General features: G+C 48.9%; 1 pseudogene; it reads left to right on the forward strand.

Annotated features, from left to right (window-relative positions):
• Nucleotides 1–965: 965 nt before the first annotated feature.
• LOC101785387 overlaps nucleotides 966–19,279 on the forward strand; it is a 40,167-nt pseudogene continuing 21,853 nt past the window's right edge.

Genomic DNA, 19,279 nt, shown 5'->3' on the forward strand with positions numbered 1-19,279 from the left:
TACCTCGTATCCCTACAGGGCATTCGGTCCATCTGTCGCCGGACAACGTACACATGCTGCATCTTGACGAGAAGAGCCGAGGCGGAGCTCCACGCGCTGCTGCCGGTGAAGCCAATTGGCCCTCGCGGTATGAGGGGCGCCCAAGCCATGCGACTATGCGAGCCGCGCGGCGTGGGAACAGGTGAGCACGGTGAGGAGGGAGAAGGGAGGTGTGACACTACGGACGGCCGGACGCCAATCACCGCTGGGTTCACGACGTTAACGGCCAAACACTACGGAATTCCAGATTAAGGTAACGCCCATCTTTTTTACGGTATTTTATGCAATGGAAATCTTTCGGTGGTATTTCTCAGAAACCGTGTTCTTTCAGTGCTATAGAACTAATTTTTCCATGACCAAACTCTATAGTAAGAAAAAAGAGTCTCTTGCGACACTTAGAAAATAGACACTAGAAAATAGACTGATTGTAATTCATTTGTGAGGTAACTACTATAATCCCATATTTTGCAATTAATTGAGGCACAGACAAATTGGGTGCTAGGAGACCGTAAAACACTTTCTTACCCATATATCCGTTTATATGTCATTACAAATTTCTGGTACAAACTTGACAGCCTATAACGCTCTAAAACACTCATGTGAGTTATAGCAATTCCGTATTCTATATTGCTAAAGTATACGAAACAGTTTGATGTCCCCAATGTTAATCTACCAAGGGTAAAAAAGCGTTAGTGACAAGAGAAAATGTGAAATGGGAAGCGGTTCAAAAATTTTGCAAAAATGACTCAACATGCTCAAAACTGACTAGAGTCGAGGATGCGTGCAAACGACGAAACCTCTCCGGCGTGAAAGATAGCTGGACGTAACGTAGGGCGTACGTATCACACGGCAATAAAATCTTGCCTCCGGGTTACAGCTGGATTAGCTCTTCACGCGTTCCTCGTTCAATTCGTGCGCCTGCAACAATGGCGGGCGGGGCCATGGTGATGCCGGCTGCCGGCAGGCGGCAGGACTACCCCGGTGGGCTTACCCTCTTCGTCTCCATGGCGTGCCTCATCGCCGCCACCGGCGGGCTCCTCTTCGGCTATGACATTGACGTCTCCGGTGGCGTCACTTCCATGGACCTGTTCCTCGCTAGGTTCTTCCCCTCCGTGTACCGCAAGCAGGAGGCGGCGGCGGACCGCGGTGGCTGCTCGCGGCGACCTTCACCCGCGTCGCCGGCCGCAAGTGGTCCATGTTCGGCGGCGGGGCCACCTTTCTCACCGGCTGCATCCTCAACGGCCCCGCGGAGAACGTGCTCATGCTCATCCTGGGTCTCGGCGTCGGTTTCGCCAGCCAGAGCGCGCTGCTGTACCTGTCGGAGATGGCACCCACCAGGATGCGCGGGATGCTCAACAACAGCTTCAACCTCATGATCACAGTCGGGATCCTGCTCGCCACACTCGTCAACTACGACACGCAGAAGATCGGCGACGGCTAGGGGTGGAGGCTCAGCCTCGCACTCGCCACCATCCCGGCGACAATCATCATCGTCGGCTCGTTCTTCCTCCACGACACGCCCAACTCCCTCCTGGAGCACGGCCGGCTCGAGGAGGCAAAGCGGATGCTCCGCTGGGTGCGAGGCGTCGAGGACGTCGACGATGAGTACAATGACCTTGTGGCAGCCAGCACGGCGTTGAAGGCCATGACGCGGCCGTGGAGAGACATCCTGCGGCGGTGCTACCGCCCGCAGCTGGTGATGGCGGTGGCCATCCCGATGTGCCAGCAGCTCACGGGCATCTGTAGACCTACGCGTCGGTCCTGTTCAAGACAGCGGGCTTTGGCGGCAGCGCGTCGCTCATGTCCGCGGTGATCACTGGCCTCGTCAACCTCCTCGCCACTTTCATGTGGTCTTCACCGTGGACCGGCTCAGGCGGCACGTGCTACTCCTTCAGGGTGGCCTGCAGATGCTGCTCAGCATGGTGGTCATGGGTGCGCTGATGGGTGCCACGCTCGGGTCCAGCGGCATGGCGACAATGCCAGCGGCATACACGGCGGCGACGGTGGTGGTGATGTGCATGTACATCGCGGGGTTCTCGTGGTCGTGGGGCCCGCTGTCGAGCATGCATCCCAGGTCCACGAGTAAACCCTGGACGGCCCACTAAGGGACGTACTCGGATATGATCAAGACAAGGGGATAGGCGTATCCTACTCGGACTAGTCGAGTATGTGTATGGAAAACTACTCGGGCCATACCGAGTAGAACTCTGTAATAGTACCCGACTAGGACTCAGACTTGTAACCCTGTCCTCCCGTGCATATAAGGGCGGGCAGGGACCCCCCCCTCATACAGAACAACTCCAGTTCATCCAAGATCAATACGAACAAACACACATGACGTAGGGTATTACGCGATCTAGCGGTCCGAACCTGTCTAAATCGTGTTCCTTGTGTCACCATTGATTCCTTGATTCTCGACGATCCTTACTGCACAAAAGACCACCTAGGGTACCCCCTAGGCAGGTTGCCGGTCTAAAACACCGACAGTTGGCGCACCAGGTAGGGGAACTCGTCGAGTTTCTCAGCACGAACTCAATGGCAACAGTCGTCATCAAGCCTGTCTTCACCATCAAAGTGGGCGCAACCTTCGTTTTTGGATCCTGGCTCTGCATCGCCGATGGCGCTGGTTCGTTCCGGTGCCAGATCATCAACGCCCAGGAGAAGAAATTGGAGGGTTTGGTCAGAAAAAACCAAGATTTCAAAGTCAACAACCTCGAGTTCGACTTTGAGTTGAACTCGACTTCGGTTCAGACTAGTCAGTCCCAGTCACCCCCAAGCCAGTTTCGACTCCAAAACGGTTTCCGCACGGACTCCGCAATGCAGCCCAAGCCCACTAGAGCTTCCTTACTCGAATTCAACTTGAACTCGGGAACGACAAAGATGACGACTCCGACTCGGTCTGTCCCCCAGAGATACCATTATCTGGTCCAGCCCAAGGACTGGTAATAACTTCAACGTCAGAAGGCAGATTCGTACATTGGCCAGGTTTGAGACCATCTCTTCTCGCTCGCGACTACAACTCATGCCTTGTCGCTCATATAGACAACCTCCCATATCAAGAGGGTGTCCCACTCACTTCCAACCGTGAGGAAAGTTCCATAGAGATTGCAACATCAAGCTCCGAAAGCTACTACCCAGACAGGGAAGTCCTTGTTATTACTCAAAATAACAACCCGGGTACTAGCCAGAACAAAACCCCTAGGCGATTAGCACAACTCAACAACATCTCAGAAGACGAGTCTACAGCTGACGCCCCACAAAATGAAACCTCCGACCAAAGGAATCAAAGAAGGATACGCAACACTACTCGGGCTGAGCGACGACAGTCGATGGCTACGAACATCCCCATCACGAACCTCGAAAGAGCTTTCGACGCAGTTCAGGCTCAAGAGCATAATACTCCACTTGCGACAATCGCTTCTATCAATCTTTTAACAACATTAATGCCTCAAAACAGGGACAACGCAGCCACAGCTCAGCTCGTGCAGCACGGCAACGGACTAATCGCACAACTCGCAGAGCAAGCTTACAAACTACTCGACAAAGAATCACCAATTCCATCTGTTCCTCGCATCACAGCTCACCAAGAGGGCAGCAGAGGTGCTGCAGCCAACAACAACGATGCTCCAAGAAACGACAATGAAGTCGTCAACCAGCCTCGGCAACACAGCCAAGGCCCAAGCAAACACAATGCCCCAACATGCCATAAGGATGTTGGAGAGGCCAGCTGCACCAACTCGGTAAAAAGCATTTGCCCTACTCGGAGGAACCACGAAGTGTCAAACTTTAGTGATCTACGAGAAATACTCAACAGTCGGTGCGAGCGAGAAGTCGACAACTACAACCACTTTCCTACTTTCACAAATCGGGTAATGAAGACAAGACTACCTGACAAGTTCAAGCCAACAGGAATTACCAAGTACGATGGCAAGCAAGACCCTATTCAATGGCTACGATGTTACTCCTTGGCAGTTCAGGTAGCCGGGGGGAATAACGACACCAAAGTCATCCACTTGCCCATATGCATGGAACCCGCACCACTGATGTGGCTTGAGTCACTCAAACCCAAGTCAATTGACTCTTGGGCAGATTTGACAAAAGCTTTCACCAACAACTACGCCGGCTCCATGGCTAGACCAGGCAACATGAATGACTTAAGTCAAATTAAGCAAAAAGAAGGCGAAACGTTACACGACTATTTGCGACGGTTCTTTGAAAAGAAGGCAACCATAGTTGACATTTCAGAAATAGACGTCATCGAGTGCTTCCAGAATGGACTCTACGATTGACGAACATACCAAGACTTCGGTCCACGACGACCAGCTAATGTCAAAGACCTTAAAGTTATGGTACAACAGTGGGCAGATGAAGAAGACAAAGAGCGAGAACGGTTCGGCTCCCACCGCAACCGTGGACGCGACAACAGTAACAACAATGACCAGGATAGAACTCGACACAATGATACTCAAAACAACTTTTCGAGCAATCACAATCGCAAAAGGAAGCCCGACAACACTGTTGCTGCCATGACTAACTTCGGGAAAAAGGGATCCCGGAAAAATGATGAAGGGCCGACCTTCACCGAACTACTCAAAAAGCGTGCCCATGGCACCCAACTAGCAAACACTTGGCAATAGACTGCTACAGCATGCGCCAAGTAATGCAAGACTTACCTGCACCACCACCCCCTAAAGAGTACACCAAGAAAAATGATAAGGGCAAGAACAAAGCCCACAACAACGAAGAAGAAGAAGGCGACTTCCAGACCGCCTCCAAGACAGTCAACGTCATTTTTGGCGGAATCCCAGGCACCGCATCCAAGCGAGCCAACAAAATCGTACTCAGGGAGATCATGGCCACTGAACCAACAAATCCAACACCGCTAAAGTGGTCAGAAGTGCCCATATCCTTCAGTAGAAAGGACCAATGGACCAAGTTCTCAGAACCAGGCCGGTTCCCCCTAGTACTCGATCCCGTGGTGGCAGGATCGAAGCTAACAAAAGTACTCATCGATGGCGGAAGTGGACTCAACGTCATTTTTGCCAAAACATTGAGGAAGATGTGCCTCGACATTACAGAAATGCTTACTCCAACAGATTCTCCCTTCTACGGCATCGTACCTGGAAACGCAGCTATACCACTAGGACAAGTCGTCCTCCAAGTCACCTTTGGAACTAAGGAACACTATCGTACCGAGTACATCAGATTTGAAGTCACCGACTTCGAGACATCTTATCACACCATACTCGGAAGGCCAGCACTAGCCAAGTTCATGGCCATACCACACTACGTTTACTTGGTACTCAAAATGCCAGGTCCCAAGGGAGAACTAACGCTACGAGGAGATCTACGGCGATCCTACGAATGCGACACCGAAGCCGTGGAAATCGCCGCGACTTCTCAAGCACCTAGCCCCATGCAACAAGTCTTCACAGCTTCAAAAAAGCTCCATCCAACTGAACTCGAGATCCCAGAAAACAAGTCGGGGTCTACAAAGGTGAAACCCGCAAGTGAGCAAGACTTCAAACCAGTCGATCTCCAGATGGGCCACTCTTCCAAGACAGCCCTGATCGGGACAAGGCTAGATCCTAAATAGGAATCCGCGCTCGTCAGTTTCCTTCGGGATAACCATGATATCTTTGCTTGGAAACCAGCTGACATGCCAGGTGTGCCCAAGGAGCTGATCGAGCACTCTCTAAATGTTGATCCCAAAGCTACTCCAAAACGGCAGCGACTCCGTAGGTTCGCTCAAGACAGACGAGAAACAATTAAAAAAGAGATAGCCAAGCTACTCGTGGTAGGGTTCATCAAAGAAGTCTTTCACCCTGACTGGTTAGCAAATCCTGTACTCATTCGTAAGAAAAACAACTAGTGGAGAATGTGCATCGACTACACCGACCTTAACAAGCACTGTCCAAAAGACCCTTTCGGACTACCCAGGATCGATCAAGTGGTCGACTCCACTGCTGGGTGCGCTTTACTATGTTTTCTCGACTACTACTCCGGCTATCATCAGATAAGCCTCAAGGAAGAAGATCAAGCCAAAACAGCTTTCATCACACCTTTCGAAGCTTTCTGCTACAAAACAATGTCCTTTGGACTAAAGAATGCAGGAGCAACTTATCAACGAGCTATACAAATTTGCTTCGAAAAGCAACTTCACCGCAATGTCGAAGCTTATGCCGACGACGTAGTCGTTAAAACAAGAAACCAGGAGGAACTCATCACTGATCTGGAGGAAACTTTCTCTAGTCTAAGAGCTTTCTGATGGAAACTCAATCCTACTAAGTGCGTCTTCGGAGTACCTTCTGGCAAGTTACTCGGGTTCATCATTAGCCATCGCGGCTTTAAGGCCAACCCGGAAAAAATATCTGCCATCACAAACACGCAAGCATCAGCTAGAATCAAGGATGTGCAGAAACTCACAGGCTGCATGGCTGCCCTCAATCGGTTCATCTCGAGACTTGGAGAACGGGGACTACCCTTCTTTAAGCTTCTCAAATGCTAGGACAAGTTCAAATGGACAGAAGAGGCAGACAAGGCACTAACGCAGCTCAAAGACTTTCTGTCAAAGCCTCCTATACTCACTGCTCCATCTCCAAATGAGGACTTGCTCCTATACATATCAGCTACTACACATGTCGTCAGCATGGCAATAGTAGTTGAACGGTCTAAACCAGGCCACGCTTACAAGGTCCAACGACCTGTGTACTTCATCAGCGAAGTACTCTCGGACTTCAAAACTCGGTATTCACCGATACAAAAACTTTTATACTCAATCCTGCTCACCTCCTGGAAACTGCGCCATTATTTCCAAGAGCACAACATCACATTCATCTCTGACTTCCCGCTCGGCAAAATTCTCCACAACAGAGATGCCACGGGTAGAATCTCCAAATGGGCAGTTGAACTCGGAGCTCTAATCTTGGACTTCAAGCCAAGAACAGCTATCAAATCCCAAGCTTTGGTCAACTTCGTGGCTGAATGGACTAAAAATCAAGTACCAACACCAGTCGAGCGGCCAGAGCACTGGGTGATGTACTTCCACGGGTCCCTCAAGCATGAAGGGGCCGGTGCAGGCGTACTACTCATCTCCCTAAAGGGAGATTAGCTCAAATACGTACTGCAAATTTTCTGGGAGGCATCCAACAACGAAGCCGAGTACGAAGCACTGCTACACGACCTTCGCCTCGCAATCTCCCTCGGCATCAAAAGGCTACTGGTGTATGGCGACTCACTAGTCATTATAAACCAAGTCAATGACGAGTGGGACCGAAACAAGGATAATATGGACGCTTACTGCAAAGAAGTCCGCAAACTGGAAAACAAGTTCTCAGGCTTGGAATTTCGTCACGTCGTCCGCGACAACAACGTAGCCGCCGACGTCCTATCAAAAATGGGCTCAACTCGTGCAGAGGTTCCAGCAGGAATTTTCGTACACAAACTGCATAAGCCATCCATACCTGAACAAGTTATACCACCAGTGGTCCATACTACTGATGTCACTCGCGAAATCATGATGATAGAAGTCGACTGGAGGACACCCTTCATCGACTACATCAAAGATCACAAGCTACCATCTGACAAAACTCAGGCTGAACAAATCTCCCAGCGAGTAAAAAATTATGTTCTAGTCGGAGACAAGCTCTACAGGAAAAGTGCATCCTCAGGGGTACTCATGAAGTGCGTTACTCATGAAGACGGCCAAGAAATCTTAGAAGAAATTCACAAGGGAATCTGTGGCAACCACGCATCTTCACGAACAATAGTTGGCAAGGCTTTCAGAGCAGGCTTCTACTGGCCAATGGTTCTAGCCGACGCTAAACAAATAGTTCGGAAGTGCAAAGGTTGTCAATTCTTTACCAAACAGCAGCATGTACCGGCCTACAAGCTAGTCACAATACCTCCAACATGGCCGTTTGCTTGCTGGGGGCTTGACATGATAGGGCCATTACCAACTGTGCCAGGAGGATTCAACCGACTACTCGTAGCAATCGACAAATTCACCAAGTGGATAGAGGTCAAACCAGTCACTTGCCCCAAGGCAGACCGAATCCTCGACTTTTTGGATGAAATCGTACACCACTACGGTTTTCCCAATAGGATCATCACAGACCTAGGGTCAAACTTCAACAATCACGACTTCTGGGAATACTGCGATAATAGCGGAATCGACGTTCGCTATGTCTCAGTCGCTCACTCGCGAGCCAATGGACAAGTTGAGCGTGCCAATGGCATGATACTCGACGCCCTCAAGAAAAGACTACACGATGTCGGCAACACCAAAGGCGGCAAATGGCTCAAGGAGTTACCCAATGCTCTGTGGGGACTACGAACCCAACCACGCAAGACTACTGGGCTCTCGCCCTATTTCCTCGTATATGGCTTAGAAGCCATATTATCCGCCGACATCATGTGGCAATCACCCTCAGTTGAACAATACGATGAAGAACTGGCAGAAGAAACAAGGCGAACAGATCTAGACAGTCTAGAAGAAGCAAGATGCGCAGCGCTAGTGCAATCTGCTAGGTACCTTGACAGGTTAAGGCGTTACCACGACCGCAACGTCAAGGAACGATCTTTTAACTTGGGCGATATGGTCCTCAAACGAATCCAAGACACGTCAAGGTTGCATAAACTCAATTCACCATGGGAAGGTCCTTACATCGTATTAAAAGTTATGGGACCCGGATCTTACAGACTGCAAGAGCTCTTAGGAGAACAAGTACCAAACTCTTGAAATATAGAACACCTTTGTCACTATTACTCGTAGCAGCACCCGAGTAATTGCTTCAAAGCAAAAACTCATATCAACTACTCGAGGCAGCAGCTCGACTACCGACTTCAAGATACACTACTCTTGACTCAAGACTACCAACTCAACAGGCATTACTGCCCTGATATAGTTTCAGCGGTCCCTGTTTACTTACTTTTATCCATGTGGGGGGGGGCGAGAATCTGAAAGTAAGCCCGCGGCCTTGGAGTAATTCTTTACTCAAGACCGACGATACATCAACAAGTTACATACAAGTGAAAGTACTCAAAATACAAAAGGACTACAAGCAACTGCCTACTGGTGGGCTGCATTTAAGCCTCAGGCTTTTACACTATCACAAGGCCACTCAGGTCTGCCGACTACAATAGGGAGGGCCTACACGCAAGGAAGCTGCGCAAAACGCAGCCATATCCAGGTCCTCTACCCAAGGAAACGCTAGGTACTCCTGCACCGCCGATGCCTTGACAGCGGCAACGATGAATCCCGCGCGCCGTGCCAAGAGGGAACCAAGGCTGCTCTTTTGCTAGCCTTGCCGAGCCAACCCACTCTACGGCCACACCTCCGCCTCTAAGAGAGCGGGATAAAGACCGCGACACTCATCACCCATCACTCACGAGTTCCAGCACGTACTCCACTGGATCAGCTGCAAGATGAGGCGCGCGATGAAACCTCCTACGAGGATTCTTCTAGCATCGCGGCTATCCCTACGAGCGCTAGAGTCTGTGGAGGGAAGGTGGTCTCAATCTACGAGGAATCTTCTAGCAACGGTGTACTCTTTGAAGGCTCTCTACACTTAAACAATAGCAACCGAAGGCAATCCATTGCTACTCAGAAACTTGATTCGGGTCAACTTCCAGGAGGATCTATTTATAGCCAGGCGCTGCAACTGCCACCCACCTAGGAGTTACTATGCGCCCGTGATCAATGAATCTGACAACCTCAGACTCTACCCACGTGAAAGCATTCACGCTACAAAGGACAAAAGAGTACAGTACACCCGTGCACCCTCAAAAAGCAGAGTACTTGACAGCATCACGACTACTCCAAACTCAACCACTCCAGCCAAGCATGGCCTGCGCTCAAAACGCACCATTTGTCTCGGGGGCTCGGAGAAGTCCAACCCCTGACTCAGGGGTCGGGCAATACGAAGCCTTACGGCAAGGGGTTGGGCGCATCCGACCCTGGGACCAAGGGTCAGGCGAGGCGGATTTCCATCCTTGAAGGGTCGGCCACATCCGACCCAGGGACCTTGGGTCGGGTGAGACAGGGTGAACTACTCCTCGCCCACGTCAAGGCAACTACTTCAAGCAACAAAAGAGAACAAGCATTCATTTCTCAAAGTATCGTTTAAGGTACTTGAAAAACTACAAGAGTACATGAAAGTTCAAGGCTCCTCTGGAGATACAAATTCAGACATCTTGGACGCGATTGGCTCCGTCTCCTCGAGGTACTGCGCATAAGCTTCTTCTGTGCAGTTGCGAGCAACGCCGTCACCAGCCGCTGACAAATCTGCCCTCGGGTAGTATGACTTTACCACAGCAAGGACTTGTTTGCAAATAGCCTTGCAGTGGCCCGCCACCTTACCCGGGGCAACCTTCAATTGCTCGACTAGTGATTGAGGTCCTGCGTCCTCTTCCACAGGGGCAATGGCGTTCACCAAATCTTGAGCTGCCACAATCAACTCTTGGAGTTCGCCCCAAAGTCTTCCTATGGTCTGGACATGATCTCTGCATGCCACCATGGCCATAGCAAGCATCACCCCATTCTGAATCTTCCTATCTCGCTGATGCTCGCAAGCAGCCTGTGCTTCTGTCAGCGTGGCCCGAAGATGTTTAGCTTCATCCGCCACTCGGTCGTGCGCGTTTCTCCAGTCAAGGAGTTGGCTACTAGCTGCAGCCTCTTGCCTCTTGAGCTCTACAAAAATGGCCAAGTTCAAACACAACCGACTACAGTCGAACGTACTCGAAAGATACAAAATACTCACCTTGATACTTTTTATTCAAAGACTTGTAGCGGCTCTCCGGCTTCTGCTGCAATACTTTATGATCTGACCGCTCCACAGCAAAGGATTTCGCTCCAGCTTCATGAACCCTCAAGGATTCTGTAAGTCGAGCACACTCCTGCTCCAATTGATGGCTTTGTTCCTAAAGGGCCCTAGTGTGCAAAGTAATGCGATCAGTCAAAGACCTTAAAATTACTCAATCTGTTCGACAAAGCAACGAAAACACACCTGGAAGCTTCGAAACACATCGACAGCTCTCTGGAACTCTGACTCTGATGGAAGGCTGAGTACTAGACTTTGAGTACTCTTCGCAAGATGAGGAGCTGCACCAAAAGCAGTACCGAAAAAGATTATCATCAGTCACCTGACTGCTACGACTACAATACCAGGACTACGGATACATACCTGGAGCAGTTGATTCTTTGGATTTTTCCACATCCACTACAGCCAGAGCTCCGCCAGTAGATGTCGACAAAGAAGCATTTCCAGAACCTGAAGAAGCGGAGGGAACCTCCACTGAGCGAATCACTTCTTGAAGCATAGACATGGTAGCTCCAAGGCGACCAACGTCAACTCCGGATACTTCCTAGACAATAATATACTCCAAGGGAGCAGAAAAAGTAGTCGGGGGATACGACTCTACTCCTGCCTCCACAGGGATAGTCTCCTCCGCATCCCTACATCAGAGTACAAAATCATTACACGACTTCAAGACAGCTTAAAGATACATACCAAGAACAAACAAACTCACCGAGTTGAGCGTGGTGGCAACCGCACACGTTTCTTCTCGGCAACAGGCGGTCGAGTACTCGGCGCCACAGGAACATCTGCTGGCGTTGTCTTCTCGCCAAGGCCTGGGAAACACAGAGTCAAGACTACAATACATTCAGACTAACTAGTCTTGAAAGAAAGCTTACCACTAGCAATCACATTGGACAACAAAGAACCATTAGCAACTACTAGAGACACTTCCTTCGCAACACCCGCTACTCCGGCAGGCAATCCCAGGACTGCCTGGTCAGCAACTGGCAGCACGGCAGCCGACGGAGCCTGTGCGGTCAGCTCGGGGGCTACTTCAGCATCCGCTGGTGGCACCTTCTCAACAGACGCAATACCGATGCCCGGGTCAGTCACGACTACTTCTCCGGAAGCAGCCTCATCATCACCACGTGACGCATCGCCAGCCTTTTGCTCAAGACAAAGTAATCACAAGATTGCAAGTTCAAATCCATCAGCTACAAGTGAGTATACGGCTACATACCTTGGCACCATGAGACTTCTCAGGAGTTGAAGCAAACTTAGCCGCAGACATCTTGCGGACTACCCTGCGTTTCTTCACAGGAGGAGAGGGCTCATCCTCTAACTCCTCAACAACAGTTTCTTCTTCCTCCGACTGCGCCAAGTAGCCGGCAAGAACTCAGGACTACAAAAAAACAAGTCGATATTCAAAACAAATATCACAAAAGTCAAAAAAATATAAGTCAAGTGCAAGGACATACCACTTCTAGCTCATACCAGGCATCATACTGCCGAAGAGCTGCAGGGATCACAGTTACTCCTTGGTAGTTCCTGAAGAACTTGGCCAGTCGCGCCTCCACATCATCATCAGATATATCCTCATCGGACATACGCGATGGATTGTTAAATCCTATGTACTCACTCCCCGAGTGAGCCCGTTTCTAAAGCGGCTGAACCCTTCTCTTGAGAAAACTGGCTGCCACATTCATCTCAGTGAGACCGAATGCTTTCAACTCGGTAATGTGCTATAGAAAATGGTCAAGCTCTGGGGTATCTTTAGGTTCGCTCACCCAGTTCTCTATATGCTTCAGCGCGTGACCAGTAACCATCGGCAAGCGAGGATCATGGTTCCCAATATAGAACCACTTTTTCTTCCACTCCCCATGGGAGTCAGTCAAATTGTATTCAATGTACGTGCCCGAGTTCCTGAGTTGGAACCCGGCACCTCCAAAGACCTTCGTCCTAAGTGCACTAGGCTGAGGTTTACAGCGAAACAACTTCCTAAACAACTCAAGGCTCGGAGGAACTCCCAAGTAAACTTCGCAGAGGTGTACAAAAATTGACATATGCAGTACACCATTGGGGTTCAAGTGAACAAGTTGAAGCTTATAGTACTCGAGGATACCTCTGAAGAAGTCAAAAGTGGGTAATGCCAATCCCCTCTCCACAAAGTGTGGAAGCATCACCGTCTCGTTGGGGTGTTCCTCGAACTGCCACGCATTTGCAAAAGCAGGGTGCCACTCGAGTACCTCCTTCATCTGCAGAAGCTTGGCATCGACTAGCGCCTGCACGGCCTCCTCCTTCATCACCGAATGCTGCCACGTCGCTCCATGCGGCGGCGGTGCAGTCTGGCTTGTCGGCCCCACCTTCGGTGCCGGCAGCACCAGTTCCTTCCCTTTCTTGTACTTCACCTTGCCCACCGCTCGAGCCTTGCCTTGGATTTTCTTGGGTTTCTTCCCATCTTCTTGGTGCGCATCTGTCGGCTTCACTTGCAGCAAAATGCGCTCAACCTCGAACCTCTCAGAGGAGCAACAACGGCGGCGGCGGCACTAGAGGATCACGGTGGAGGAAAACAGGAAAGGTGGGTGGAAAAGAGAAACAGATCTGCTACAGTGGTGCGTAAACCTAACCGAAAGGGGGCCCTCCAATTATATCTCCGCCACCTCCGGATTCCAAGCGATAGTTACGCAATGGACGGATTTTAAGCAGATTAATTGCTTTAAACACCCAACGGCTACTCTTTTCAACAGGTTTTTGACCACTTCAACAACAAAAATCGCCTAAGTGCTCAGGGGCTGCGGGTACCGTACCCGATGGTGAGAATTTTCTTTTTCAGATTTCTGAGGGTAAAACAGCCAAAAAGCAGGATTGACCCTAAGCCTGACTCTTCGACTCAACCTAAGGCTCGGGGGCTACTCCATATGGAGTGCGATTGACATCGCACTACCATATAAAAATTCTCAAAATAGAAGCAACTCAAAGGAACTAGAAGAGTACCTTCCAGCCACGCGACAGTACTCGAGCACTTTGGACACTGCTACCTCTACGACGATCTACTCGGATAGTGCCCACAGTACTCGAGACTTGGTGCACGACTACAAAGTACTCGGAGGCTTGTCGGGCATGCATCCCAGGCCCACGAGTAAACCCTAGACAGCCCACTAAGGGACGTACTCGGATATGATCATGACAAGGGGATAGGCGTATCCCACTCGGACTAGTCGAGTATGTGTATGGAAAACTACTCGGGCCATACCTAGTAGAACTCTGTAATAGTACCCGACTAGGACTCAGACTTGTAACCCTGTCCTCCCATGCATATAAGGGCGGGCAGGGACCCCCCACATACAGAACAACTCCAGTTCATCCAAGATCAATACGAACAAACACACAGGATATAGGGTATTACGCGATCTAGTGGCCCGAACCTGTCTAAATCGTGTTCCTTGCGTCACCATTGATTCCTTGATTCTTGACGATCCTTACCGCACAAAAGACCACCTAGGGTACCGCCTAGGTGGGTTGCCAGTCTAAAACACCGACACCCGCTGGGGTGGCTGGTGCCGAGTAAGGTGATGCCGCTAGAGGTGCGCCCCGCGAGGCAGAGCATCACTGTGGCAACGAACATGCTCATGAACTTTGTGGTGGTGCAGGCATTCCTGCCCCTCTTCTGTTGCCTCAGGTTCACGCTCTTCTTCGTCTTTGCCGGTCTGCTCGCCGCTATGACGCTGTTCGTCGCGCTATTCCTGCCGGATGTGAGAACCGCCCAATTTAATCTCGAATTAAGTGAATTAACAGTCATGCCAATAGGATGAGAGCCCACACTTACATGTCTTACGACATGTCAAGTGTCAACCCACACCTAGAGAATGTGAATATCACCCTATAGACAGCTAGCAAGTTTTATTTATCTTGCCCAAACCCACCTCAAATTTTAGTTGAAAATATTTGCATCAACATGGTAACATCAAGCATATATATATGTGGAAGCATTCGATAACTCTACGATGAATTCATGGGACTTGAGCTTGCTCATAACCGAGAGCGCAGCAATTCGAATTGATTTATCCTTGCAAGGGTGTACTCTTTACCCACACGACTCGAGGACCTTGCGGCTCGCACACCCAATCAATGGTGCGCAAGGGGGTACTCATGCCAACCCTTTCCAAACCACCTCAAACTATGAGTAAAACATGCCTAGCTTGAATGGAGGATGACCTAGGTCCACTGGGGACACTCCTAGGCTCCTCTACATAGTCTAAGGACCACACATCCAGGACCGTGCCTCATAGAGCGAGTCAAGTGAGGTATTAGGCTTGTTCTTCCCATATGGGAACATGTGGTAGCATGAAAAAGATGCTAAAACCACAGTCAACAATGGACGGTCCTTAATCGACTTGAGCAGCCTATGTCACCGAGGCTCCATTTTCGTGACCCTACACACCGCTCAAATCTCGTATCCAAATTAGCCATCATGTTCATTTATTCAACAACATTAAAGAACCTTGATAAAATCGGTGTTGATTAACCTATAACCATTTCCCATACCAAGTGATCAACCTTTGACTAAGCATGGCTAAGCAATTGCAAGATTAAATCATTAAAACCCATACTATTCGAGCGACAAGGTATATGATAACAAAACAAGGGAGGCCATAATAACAAAAACATAGGTTCTAATAATGCAATAAGCTAGATAACCCACATGCATCCCATAGCTATACATAGTAACAAGTTTATTTGGAAAAGTAGGATAAGTATGCATAGCTGCTTGCTTTGGTTTTCTTCGGGCTCAAACTCAACCTCTACACTGGCCTTGGCTTCGGGCTCAAGGGTCACGTTCTCCGGCAAGTCGCTCTCTAAAGAATGAAATGCGTGCATGCATTAGAGATGATGCTATGAGTGCAAATGCCCATGAAATGCATGAGAAGTAAAATAAACAGTAAGAAATCACTTGTGAACGAAGCAAGCTAGCTAAAGATAGTACAAAACCATACAAGAACGATGAGAAAAAACTATTTTGCACGGTAAGCCAAAGCAAGCACGAAATTGCAAGATTGAAATCATATGTTGTGGGACAACTATGAAATAACTTGCACTGATAGAAGACACCAATACAAGGTTATGAGAATTGGATTCACCTCAAAATCAATTTTTAATGTGGAGATATAAAATAAACAAGATAAACTACCATTAAGCACATTAAATCCAAAAAGGCTTATAAATCGACCATAAAAGCATCAACATCATTTTTCATGGATTCTATGTGGAAAACAAAGGCTAACAGAAGTGGTTTCAACATTTTATCAAATTTGCACTAATTATCATGCAAATACCAAAATTAAGATAACAAACAAGCATTAGACTTAGAACAGTATGAAAACCATAGATTCCATTAATATAAGTTACATATCTGGACCATACATGATCAATGGAAGCTAACAAAATTGATTTCACGATTTTTGGACCACCACATGATTTATAAGGTAATTAACAAGTATATAGAAGAATAATTCATAGATCAAAGTATACAACAGTAGCATGCACATACTCAGTTTCTAAGTCAACTAGATCTCATAAGGAATCGAAAAAAAATAAGATTCATATTTTTAGCATTTTTCTACATATTTCTATGAATTTTCCAAGTTTGCAGCTATTTAAATCTAAGAAATAACATAAAACCGAGAGCATCTTGCAAATAAACCCCCAGATCTATTGATTCCTCGCACATAGGTCCTTGAAACTTCCTAAAACCCCATTCTCTTTCTTTCTCCTTCTCACCACACACTCCTCACGCACACAAAACGCACGCACGGACACGGACAGGCACGGGCGGCGCACGGTTTGGCCGGCGGCGGCAGGGAAAGGTGGCGCTGCATGGTGGGTAGGGCGGTGGGGCTGCGCCCCAAGCCCTAGGAGCTCACTAGAGGTGGCACAGGTGACGAGGAGGAGCAGCGCAGCAAGCTCCAGGTGGCGGCACAGACCGGCAGGTGGGCTCGCCAGCGAGGGCGCCTGTACAAGGAATGATGGCGGCAGGTGAGTAGCAAAACGGAAGCGTGAGATCGAGGGGAAGCCGTGGCTGCGAGGAATTGATCCGAAACTCACCAACGGTGATGGATTGGGCCGACGACGGCAGCAGCTCGGGAGCTCGGAGGTGGCGGCGGTACTGGAGGATGGAGGGGCTAGGGTTTGGGAGAGCGGCGCAAGGCTTAAATAGGAGGAGCAGGGCGAGGGTAGGAGGGGTTTTTCGCGTGGCCGAGGCCTCGCCGGCCAGTGAGCGGCAGCAATGTGGCAGGCGCCGCATGCCTGCCCAACCGGCGGCAGAGAGAAGAACGGGAGGAAGAAGAAGCAGGCACTGACGCATGGGCCCAACCGAGTTTAAACGGTTCAACTTTTCCCACTCAAACGACCTAGCTACAGGCATCCAAAAATCATCCAAAAATACTCATTTGAAAGAAAAAAATCACAAAGAACGCAATGCCACAAGAATCACTTTAAGATATTCTCAGGTTTTTACACAATTGGCGAAAGAAAATGGCTAAAATTGAAAGTTATATGAATTTTTAACATGGAAAAACAACACTGAAAAATTATGTAAAAAATACTGTAAAATCATCAATTTGCATCTAGTATTTAAATAAAATAACATGAGGCATAGTTGCATAACAAAAATTGGTGTTGCTTCACAAATTTGAATTTCAACAATAAACGACAATTATGAGAGCTTAAGCAAATGCGTGGCCATGATGCTCAATTATGCACAAATGATGCTCATGATACCCATGTTAATATGCTAAACTTGTTTTGCAACTTTGGATTGCGACAATCTCCCCCCCCCCCCTTAAGAGAATCTCGTCCCGAGATTCAAGTGATGAGATGAAAGGTGGAATGGAGGGATAGCAAAGAATTTATGAAAACGCCATGGTTAGAGAAGGCCACATTCACCTAAACAAGTTAATTTAACCAAGAGATTTCACAAGGATATGGTTGGTGTTGGAGGTATGCCCTAGAGGCAATCATAGAGATGATGATATTCCATTTGTATCCATGATTTGTATACTGTGTTCATTGAATATCCATTAAAGGCTACTTGAATTGATTTGCAATTATGTGAATTGTATGTGAAACTCTTTACTTGTATGGTTATTCTAAAGTTGTCCCTAGTCGGAGTTCATGTGAGGACACACATGAATATTAGACTAGCACATGTATTGGTTGATGACTATGTTTCACAAGTCATGGACATGGAGATGTTGAACTAATAATGTGGACACATGTGGAGACATGTGTTAGGACTGACCCAACACGAGAAGTAGTTCTCTCTTTAAACAACATATACGCTTTGTCCTTAGACCTGAGATTGTCGCATGTATTCTAGATGTGGATTGACCTACTTAGGGGCTATCAAACGCTACGCCGTAACAGGGTAGTTATAAAGGTAGCTTTCGGGTTTGTCAAGAAGCATGCTATGAGACATGGTCAATCAAGATGGGATTTGCCCCTCTCTGATTGAGAGTGATATCTCTGGGCCCCTCGAGTGATCGGATCAGAAAATGCATGGCCATGCTACGTACGGTTAAGAGTTAACCTACAAAGGGATTCCGAATCATAGGATCGAGAAAGAGCGGTCGGCTTGAAGCTAGACCAAATATCGTGAGGCAAAGGGAATAGCATGTATATTATGTTGTGATGGTTCGTCTGATATGATCTTCGTATACGTATAGGAGTTGGCACGTCTTGCTAGAGGCCGCTACCGACTATTGGGCCGAGTAGGAGTACTCGGGCCATGTCTATACGTATCCGAACCCATAGGGTCACACACTTAAGGGGCTGGAAGCCCAATTCGGATCTGATCCGAGTTGGATTAGGTTTAGGAGTACTAATGGGCCTCGGATCCAGAGGCCCATCAGGAACCCCTATAAATAGAGGGGTGGGGGCGCCCTAGGGTTACACACCTTTTGGCTGAACACACTTGCCGCGCCTCCCACGCCCTCGCCTGTTGCAACTCGCGGATCTAGCAATCCGGCTTGCGACGCTTCCTCCCTGCACGTGTGGATACCTTGGAGGTGTTGCGCCTGCAGCACTTGGACGAGCCGCCGACGAGCCGCGACGAGCCGACGACGAGCCACGGTACCAGAGGCGGTCTTGCTGTGCACGTAGACGAGCTGCTGAGGAGCTGCTGGACGTGATCGACTACGTACGACTACGTTGATCGACTACGTACGACTACGTGATCGTCTTCACTGCATCGACGCAAATCTACATCTTCCGCACCAGTAGTGCGTCGAGTGGTAATCCCGTGATCCTTATACGGCAGTTCTTCCTGGTTATACGCGGTAGAAAATTTTGATTTGCGCTAGTGTAGCCTACCTCGTATCCCAACAGTGGTATCAAGAGCCTTAGCTGCTTAGTTTTGGATTCGGGATGTGTGCATATGGAGATAT

The sequence above is a fragment of the Setaria italica genome, chromosome IV (assembly GCF_000263155.2).
Source record: "Setaria italica strain Yugu1 chromosome IV, Setaria_italica_v2.0, whole genome shotgun sequence".
Classification (NCBI taxonomy): Eukaryota; Viridiplantae; Streptophyta; class Magnoliopsida; order Poales; family Poaceae; genus Setaria; species Setaria italica.